Raw genomic sequence first — 9,899 nt, 5'->3', positions numbered from 1 at the left:
TCCCTCCAACCGTCCCTCTCTACTATCTCCCCACTGCTCTTACGGATTGATTTACGGTTAATCCATTTTTGCTTCTCGGTGCTGAGCACATAATCCAGGGTCTCACACATCTTAGGCACCCATCGTACCACTCAGATACATAACCAAGTGCATGCTTTGTCATCCCAGTGGGAGCAGCATTGTAGGAACATATTGGGAATCTGAGGGAACATCTTCAGACAAGTGTCCAGGATGCTATTTACATTGAGGACATTTGAAACAACAATAACTCGTTCGCCAACTAAGCAAATGTAGAGCCCCTGCGGGCAGTGGTGGTGGTGGGGGAGTGTCTGTAAGGCATTAGGATTCGAGAGTGGGAATTTTCTGGAGAGATGGTGTCTTGCCCAGGTCCTATAGCTCTTTTGTGATTCCTAGAGAAGAAATGTAAGCCCCGGGCCAGCCCAGGCTAGCCACAAAAAAAGATCTGATGTATTTCATGGAGTTTCCGTGTTCTTTTTAGCATTAACAAAAGGCATGACTAGGGCCAGGGAGATGGCTTAGTGGCTAAAAGCTTGCTGCCAAGACTGATGACCTGAGTTCAGTACTCACAGGGTGGAAGGAAAAAGCTGATTCCCCAAAGTTGACCTGCGCAATGCTGCCTTGACACATGCACACAGATGCAAGGTAATTAAAGTATGGTTAATGTTGTGCATTGGTGAAGCATTAATCTAATTTTTATTAATAAGAAATCGGAGCCGGGTGGTGGTGGTGGTGGTGGTGGTGGTGGTGGTGGCGGCGGCGGCGGCGGCGGCGGCGGCGGCGGCGGCGGCGGCGGCGGCGCACACCTTTAATCCCAGCACTCGGGAGGCAGAGCCAGGCGGATCTCTGTGAGTTCGAGGCCAGCCTGGGCTAAAAAGTGAGTTCCAGGAAAGGCGCAAAACTATACAGAGAAACCCTGTCTCGAAAAACCAAAAAAAAAAAAAAAAAAAAGAAATCAGGAGTCAAATATCAGGGCAAGAACCCGAAAGATCAGAGAAGCAGGGAGCAGCCGCCAGTTGCCTCCTACTCCTATTTGTCCAAAAGAGATGAGATCCTCTCTCAGCCCCGCCTTACTACTTCCTGTCTCCTCTCTGTCTACAGTCCTCCAAACCTCTATAGTTAATTTTGGTCAGCTAGTGGCTAGCTCTGCCCTCTGACTTCAAGCAAGCTTTATTTGTCAGAACACAATCAAAATATCACACAACAATATTAGGGTATAGTGATGACCTTTCTTAAAATGCCAAATTAATGTTCAGCTATAAAAAGAAAAGGAGGAAAATGTCCAATACTCAAGGCTTCGAATTTGAGCTCCCCCCACCCCCCACCAAGACAGAGTTTCTCTCTGTAGCTCTGGCTGTCCTTCAACTCACTCTGTAGACCAGGCTGGCCTCAAACTCAGAGATCTGCTTGGCTCTACCTCCTGAGTGCTGGGATTAAAAGTGTGTGCCAGGGTTATTCTTTGTCTTCCTTCCTTCCTTCCTTCCTTCCTTCCTTCCTTCCTTCCTTCCTTCCTTCCTTCCTTCCTTCCTTCCTTCCTTCCTTCCTTCCTTCCTTCCTTCCTTCCTTCCTCCTCCCTCCCTCCCTCCCTTCCTCCCTCCCTCCCTTCCTTCCTTCCTTCCTTTTTTTAAAAGATTTATTTATTATATATACAGTGTTCTGTCTGCATATATCCCTGCAGGCCAGTAGAGGGCACCAGATCTCATTATGGATGGTTGTGAGCTGCCATGTGGTTGCTGAGAATTGAACTCAGGACCTCAGGAAGAGCAGCAGTGCTTCTAACCTCTGAGCCATCTCTCCAGACCTATTCTTTATATTCTTTAATGTTTGTTTTTCATTAATTTCTGCCCTGATTTTGGGTGTTTCTTCTTCTCTACTGTTGTTATGATTTTTTCTTTTTTCTTTCCAAGGCTAAAATCATTATTAAATTTAATGCATCATTAAATTACTAATTTGAGATCACTTGTTTTTGATGTAGGCACTGAGCACTATAAGCTTTCCTTTTGGACTGCCTTCGTTATATCCCAAAGATTTTGGTATGTTGTGCCTTCATGTTCATTCAATTCTAGGAATCTTTTATTTCCTTAATGATCCCATAGTGATTAAATTATTATCTGATACTGTGTTGAACAGTCTCCATGAGTTTGCCTACTTTGTTCAGTTTCTATTACTATTGATACCCACCTTTTTCTATCCTGGTCAGATAGAATACACAGGTTATTTCAACTTCCAATATTTGTGGAGAGAGTGTCTTAACATGTCCTCAGTTTTGGAGGAATTTCCACGGGCTGCTGAGAAGAATGTATCCTCCCACAAGGTATCATTCAAATTGGAAGGAAGGAGAAAACATGATCCTGGGCTTTTGAACATAACGAACACCATGACCCATGGAAGCAAGTGAGGGTTTTCAACCCTAGGCAGACATAGGGAGGAGCTCCTGTGGGAAGACAGCGACGGGGGTGGGAGGTAACAGAACATCTGCACATCTGGAGAGGTTGGTGTTCCACTAGGAGTGCTACCATTGGGCAGTTACTTGGGAAACTGGGCAACGTAAAAGCAGTTTCAAACTCTAATCCAAACAAGAGTTACCCAGGTGTCACGTCAAAGTGGTTCAGTGGCCTGGGTGGTGAAGTGTATAGGTTTGAAAGACATCAAAAGATAGTTTTGGGTTGGTAATGCAAGTTAGGATAGAAAGTGAATTAGGTACAACAATTGGGACTCACCAAAATAGGATAAATTGTGGAGTATTTTCTCTGAATTTGTCAAATGTTAATGAACTGGACATTGTTAATGTAATTCTTGACTGTGTATATTGTATATACTTACTGCACTTATTGTATATAGTTTTTCTTGTATTAATTATAACCTTTTATTATTTTAGACAAAAAGAGGAAATGTGGTGATATATTGTGTACCCTAATAAAATTTGCCTGAAGATCAGAGAACAGAACAAGCTACTAGATAGAGGTCATGCAGTGGTGGCACACATCTTTATTCCTAGCACTCAGGAGGCAGTGATCTGTCTGGATCTGTGAGTTTAAAGCCACTGTGGACTATATGAGATTGACTCAGTCTAGGAGAGAAACAGAGCCAGGCAGTGGTGGCACACACCTTTAATCCCAGTACTTGGGAGTCACATGCCTTTAATCCCAGCACTAGGAGGGAAGTAATATGGCTGGGTGGAGAAAGGTATATAAGGCGTGAGGAGACAGGAACTAAGGCCCTCTTTGGCTGAAGGCCTTCTGACTGAAGACTCAGAGGATTTCAGTCAGAAGATTCATGGAGTTGGTGAGGTGAGACATGGCAGTGGCTTGTTCCTTTGTCCCTCTGATCTCTCAGCATTTACCCCAATATCTCCAATATCTGGTTCCAGGTTTTTTTTTTTTTTTTAAAAGACCATTTAGATTTTGTGTTACAGGGTGGGGCCTGGAGCTGGTGTCCATGCTGCCTTCCTGGACTATGTGTGCAAACTTGTGTGTGTGTGTGTGTAATAATACACAAACCACATCTTCAGTTGATGTTCAAGTGCACCTTGCAGATGAATCCTCCATCTAGTGTGGAGGCAGTTCTGGTGTGTGTGTGTGTGTGTGTGTGTGTGTGTGTGTGTGTGTGTGTGTGTGATGCATAAATGCATGCATGCCACATTAACTCCCCTACAGTTGATATCTGAGTGCCTGTGCAGATGAATCCACCACTGCGTGTGCAGGCAGTTCTGCTCATAGGCTGCAGCTGAGGCGTCTCAACCACTGCATCAGAAGGAGCTGGTAGGGCTGGGTGTTGGTGGCGCATGCCTTTAATCTCAGCACTTGGGAGGCAGAGGCAGGTGGATCTCTGTGAGGCCAGCCTGGGCTGCAGAGTGAGTTCCAGGAAAGGCGCAAAGCTACACAGAGAAACCCTGTCTCGAAAAACCAGAAAAAAAAAAAAAGAAGGAACTGGTAGACAGAAGGTGTGACCAGAGCCAGAACCTGGTGTCTTGGAGGATTCTGGAATCAGTTTTCTTACTTTTAGATTCCAATTCCTTTGAAAGACAAAGATTGGTCTTAAACCTGCGAGGAGATAGAGTTGGGGTGGAGATGCTCACACTGCTTCCCTCACAACAGAGGGAAGGGACAGAGAAAGAATGGCTGACAGAATCGCAGTCACAAATGTCTCTGAGGCCCATGTTCACCTTGCAGAGTCAAGCATGTGCCATCTCCAAATAATGCCAGTCTCCTCCAGAACATTAAACATTCCCTTGACTCCATGACCTGCTCACTCCCACCTTATGGGCCCAGGAGCTGGGATTCTTAGGATCTGTGGGCATGTGCAACTTCTCTCTCTCCATGTAAATTCTATACAGTGTATCCTAACCCTAGCTGCCCTGGGGAATTGTGCTCCACGATGCACATTTACATCTCACACTATCAGTGTTAGGAGCTCAGCTTTCCCTCTGAGATTCTGGGCTCAGAGAAAAGTCAGTGAGCACGGGTTAGTGAGCAGTTGAGCCTTGAACTCAGAGTTCCAAGTTCAAGTACAGTTTATGCAGCATAACACAGAGAGCCACTGAACTGATGCACAACAGTGTTAATCCTGTGCCAGACTGGCCATTCTTTATATTTCATTCTGTGAAACAGGAGGGTGAAGCTCCACCCTCACACATGCTCTATCACTATCCTCTATCCCAAGCCCTCTTTTTTACCCTTGGCTTATTATTTATTATTTATTATTATTATTATTATTATTATTATTTTATTATTTTCTTGTGTGTGTGTCTGGGTATGTCTGATGCCTGTGGATGCAGGTTCTCATGGAAGCAGAAGAGGGCACTGGATCTCCTGGGGATGGTGGTATAGGTAGCTGTGAGCCTCCTGGGTGCTGGGATCCAACTCTCATTCTTCTAGAGCAGCAATCTCTCTGGCCCCATTTTAACGTTCCTTCCTTTTGTATTTATACTTTGGGGACAGGGTTTTACTCTGTACCCCTAGGTGGCCTGGAACTCCTCATACAGAACAAATTGGCCTTGAATTGACCCCTCCTGATTCTGCTTGCCATGGGCTGAGATTACAGGCATGTGCCACTGTTGAGCAACCTTGTTCTTCAATCTGGAGAGACAGCTCAGTAGTTAAGGGCACTTGTTCTAGAAGAGAACTCATGTTCATCTTCTAGCATTCACTGTGGGAGCCCACAACTGACTCAGTTTCCCAATTTGAATATGAAGTCTATTCTGAGTCTATAGACTTCAAGCTTGTTTGCTCCAAGGTTGTGAGAAAGTTCTGATTACCCCAAAGAGTCTCCTTGAAGGTCTGTGAGAAAGTCCTGATTAGCCAAGAAGGAACACAATATCTAGCTAGATGCAGGCTGCTGATGCCAGCCAGAGGTACATTGAGATAGGAAATAAACTGCCTGCTCCTCGACACAAGGCAGGATAGACAGTGGTTGAATGCCTGCGCTGTGCATTGTTCTAACTCTGTCCTTCAAGGCTGTAAATAAGCTGGCTGTGAAATAAACTCAGGGCTGTCCGGTATTGACCAGCAGACCTCTCGACACTTTTCTGTCTTCTTCATTGTCTCTTCAATCTGCACGACTCCACCCAGCTACCCAGCTGACTGTCGGCAGGCTCGAGATTTCACATGGTGTGATTCTAGGTTCAGGGTGCCTGAAGCCATACTCTGTGGACAATAGGAACACACTGATGCACATGCATACACGCAGGCACACCACTAGTATATGTGAACTAAAACAAAGAAAGAAAAAGAACAGAAATAAAAATATTTGGAGGAAGGACAGAGGAACTGGATTGAGAAGAAAGAAATACAAGTTTAAAAGAACTTTAATATAGAAGTCTCTAGGAAGACACAAGCTACATTTTCTTGCATATGACATTGTGAGAAATCATATGTAGAGAGAGAAACAGCATTAACTTGCAAATAATATTTAACTTCAATCAAATTATCATAAAATAACAAGGAGATTCTGACCTATGCCAGTAGGTCATTCTTCAGTGACAGGGTCCTTGAGAGAGAGGATGAGGGGATCAGAAGGTAAAGAGACAGGTAAGGTTGGAATGAGGAGGTCTTACACAAGCTGTGTCCTACGCCAAGGAAGCTTGTTAAAAAGTGCAGCATCCTATATACTGATGTTAGGGGAGGAATGGGACAGAGTCACAGAGACTGTCACATATGGACAGAGTCACAGAGACTGTCACATATGGACAGAGTCACAGAGACTGTCACATATGGACAGAGTCACAGAGACTGTCACATATGGACAGAGTCAGCAGAGACGGTCACATATGGACAGAGTCACAGAGACTGTCACATGGACAGAGTCACAGAGACTGTCACATATGGACAGAGTCACAGAGACTGTCACATGGACAGAGTCACAGAGATGGTCACATGGACAGAGTCACAGAGACTGACATATGGACAGAGTCACAGAGACTGACATATGGGACAGAGTCACAGAGACTGTCACATGGACAGAGTCACAGAGATGGTCACATATGGACAGAGTCACAGAGACTGTCACATATGGACAGAGTCACAGAGACTGTCATATGGACAGAGTCACAGAGACGGTCACATATGGACAGAGTCACAGAGACGGTCACATATGGACAGAGTCACAGAGACTGTCACATATGGACAGAGTCACAGAGACTGTCACATGGACAGAGTCACAGAGACTGTCACATATGGACAGAGTCACAGAGACTGTCACATGGACAGAGTCACAGAGATGGTCACACATGGACAGAGTCACAGAGACTGTCACATATGGAGAGAGTCACAGAGACTGTCACACATGGACAGAGTCACAGAGACTGTCATATGGACAGAGTCACAGAGACTGTCACATGGACAGAGTCACAGAGACGGTCACATATGGACAGAGTCACAGAGACTGTCACATATGGAGAGAGTCACAGAGACTGTCACATATGGACAGAGTCACAGAGACTGTCACAATGGACAGAGTCACAGAGATGGTCATATGGACAGAGTCACAGAGACTGTCACATGGACAGAGCAAGAAGTCAACAGAGCAGAGACTGTCAATATGGACAGAGTCACAGAGACTGTCACATATGGACAGAGTCACAGAGACGGTCATATGGACAGAGTCACAGAGACTGTCATATGGACAGAGTCACAGGGACTGTCACATATGGACAGAGTCACAGAGACTGTCACATATGGACAGAGTCACAGAGACTGTCACATATGGACGACGAGGTCACAGAGACTTGTCACATATGGACAGAGTCACAGAGACTGTCACATATGGACAGAGTCACAGAGACTGTCACATATGGACAGAGTCACAGAGACTGTCATATGGACAGAGTCACAGAGACGGTCACATATGGACAGAGTCACAGAGACGGTCATATGGACAGAGTCACAGAGACTGTCACATATGGACAGTCACAGAGACTGTCACATATGGACAGAGTCACAGAGACTGTCACATATGGACAGAGTCACAGAGACGGTCACATATGGACAGAGTCACAGAGACTGTCACATATGGACAGAGTCACAGAGACGGTCACATATGGACAGAGTCACAGAGACGGTCATATGGACAGAGTCACAGAGACTGTCACATATGGACAGTCACAGAGACTGTCACATATGGACAGAGTCACAGAGACGGTCACATATGGACAGAGTCACAGAGACGGTCACATATGGACAGAGTCAAAGAGACTGTCATATGGACAGAGTCACAGAGACGGTCACATATGGACAGAGTCACAGAGACTGTCATATGGACAGAGTCACAGAGACGGTCACATATGGACAGAGTCACAGAGACTGTCATATGGACAGAGTCACAGAGACTGTCACATATGGACAGAGTCACAGAGACGGTCACATATGGACAGAGTCACAGAGACGGTCACATATGGACAGAGTCACAGAGACTGTCATATGGACAGAGTCACAGAGACGGTCACATATGGACAGAGTCACAGAGACTGTCACATATGGACAGAGTCACAGAGACTGTCACATGGACAGAGTCACAGAGACGGTCATATGGACAGAGTCACAGAGACTGTCACATGTACAGAGTCACAGAGACGGTCATATGGACAGAGTCACAGAGACTGTCACATATGGACAGAGTCACAGAGACGGTCACATATGGACAGAGTCACAGAGACTGTCACATATGGACAGAGTCACAGAGACTGTCACATATGGACAGAGTCACAGAGACTGTCACATATGGACAGAGTACAGAGCCTGTCACATATGGACAGAGTCACAGAGCCTGTCACATATGGACAGAGTCACAGAGACTGTCACATATGGACAGAGTCACAGAGACTGTCACATATGGACAGAGTCACAGAGACGGTCATATGGACAGAGTCACAGAGACTGTCACATGGACAGAGTCACAGAGACGGTCACATATGGACAGAGTCACAGAGACGGTCACATATGGACAGAGTCACAGAGACTGTCACATATGGACAGAGTCACAGAGACTGTCACATATGGACAGAGTCACAGAGACTGTCACATATGGACAGAGTCACAGAGACTGTCATATATGGACAGAGTCACAGAGACTGTCATATGGACAGAGTCACAGAGACGGTCACATATGGACAGAGTCACAGAGACGGTCATATGGACAGAGTCACAGAGACTGTCACATATGGACAGTCACAGAGACTGTCACATATGGACAGAGTCACAGAGACTGTCACATATGGACAGAGTCACAGAGACTGTCACATATGGACAGAGTCACAGAGATTGTCACATATGGACAGAGTCACAGAGACTGTCACATATGGACAGAGTCACAGAGACTGTCATATATGGACAGAGTCACAGAGACTGTCATATGGACAGAGTCACAGAGACGGTCACATATGGACAGAGTCACAGAGACGGTCATATGGACAGAGTCACAGAGACTGTCACATATGGACAGTCACAGAGACTGTCACATATGGACAGAGTCACAGAGACTGTCACATATGGACAGAGTCACAGAGACGGTCACATATGGACAGAGTCACAGAGACTGTCACATATGGACAGAGTCACAGAGACGGTCACATATGGACAGAGTCACAGAGACGGTCATATGGACAGAGTCACAGAGACTGTCACATATGGACAGTCACAGAGACTGTCACATATGGACAGAGTCACAGAGACGGTCACATATGGACAGAGTCACAGAGACGGTCACATATGGACAGAGTCACAGAGACTGTCATATGGACAGAGTCACAGAGACTGTCACATATGGACAGAGTCACAGAGACGGTCACATATGGACAGAGTCACAGAGACGGTCACATATGGACAGAGTCACAGAGACTGTCATATGGACAGAGTCACAGAGACGGTCACATATGGACAGAGTCACAGAGACTGTCACATATGGACAGAGTCACAGAGACTGTCACAATGGACAGAGTCACAGAGACGGTCATATGGACAGAGTCACAGAGACTGTCACATATGGACAGAGTCACAGAGACGGTCACATATGGACAGAGTCACAGAGACTGTCACATATGGACAGAGTCACAGAGACTGTCACATATGGACAGAGTCACAGAGGCTGTCACATATGGACAGAGTACAGAGCCTGTCACATATGGACAGAGTCACAGAGCCTGTCACATATGGACAGAGTCACAGAGACTGTCACATATGGACAGAGTCACAGAGACTGTCACATATGGACAGAGTCACAGAGACGGTCATATGGACAGAGTCACAGAGACTGTCACATGGACAGAGTCACAGAGACGGTCACATATGGACAGAGTCACAGAGACTGTCACATATGGACAGAGTCACAGAGACGGTCACATATGGACAGAGTCACAGAGACTGTCACATATGGACAGAGTCACAGAG

Source organism: Peromyscus leucopus, chromosome 7 (assembly GCF_004664715.2).
Source record: "Peromyscus leucopus breed LL Stock chromosome 7, UCI_PerLeu_2.1, whole genome shotgun sequence".
NCBI lineage: Eukaryota > Metazoa > Chordata > Mammalia > Rodentia > Cricetidae > Peromyscus > Peromyscus leucopus.
The sequence above is the reverse complement of the archived record's forward strand: the minus strand, read 5'-3'. Positions refer to the sequence as shown.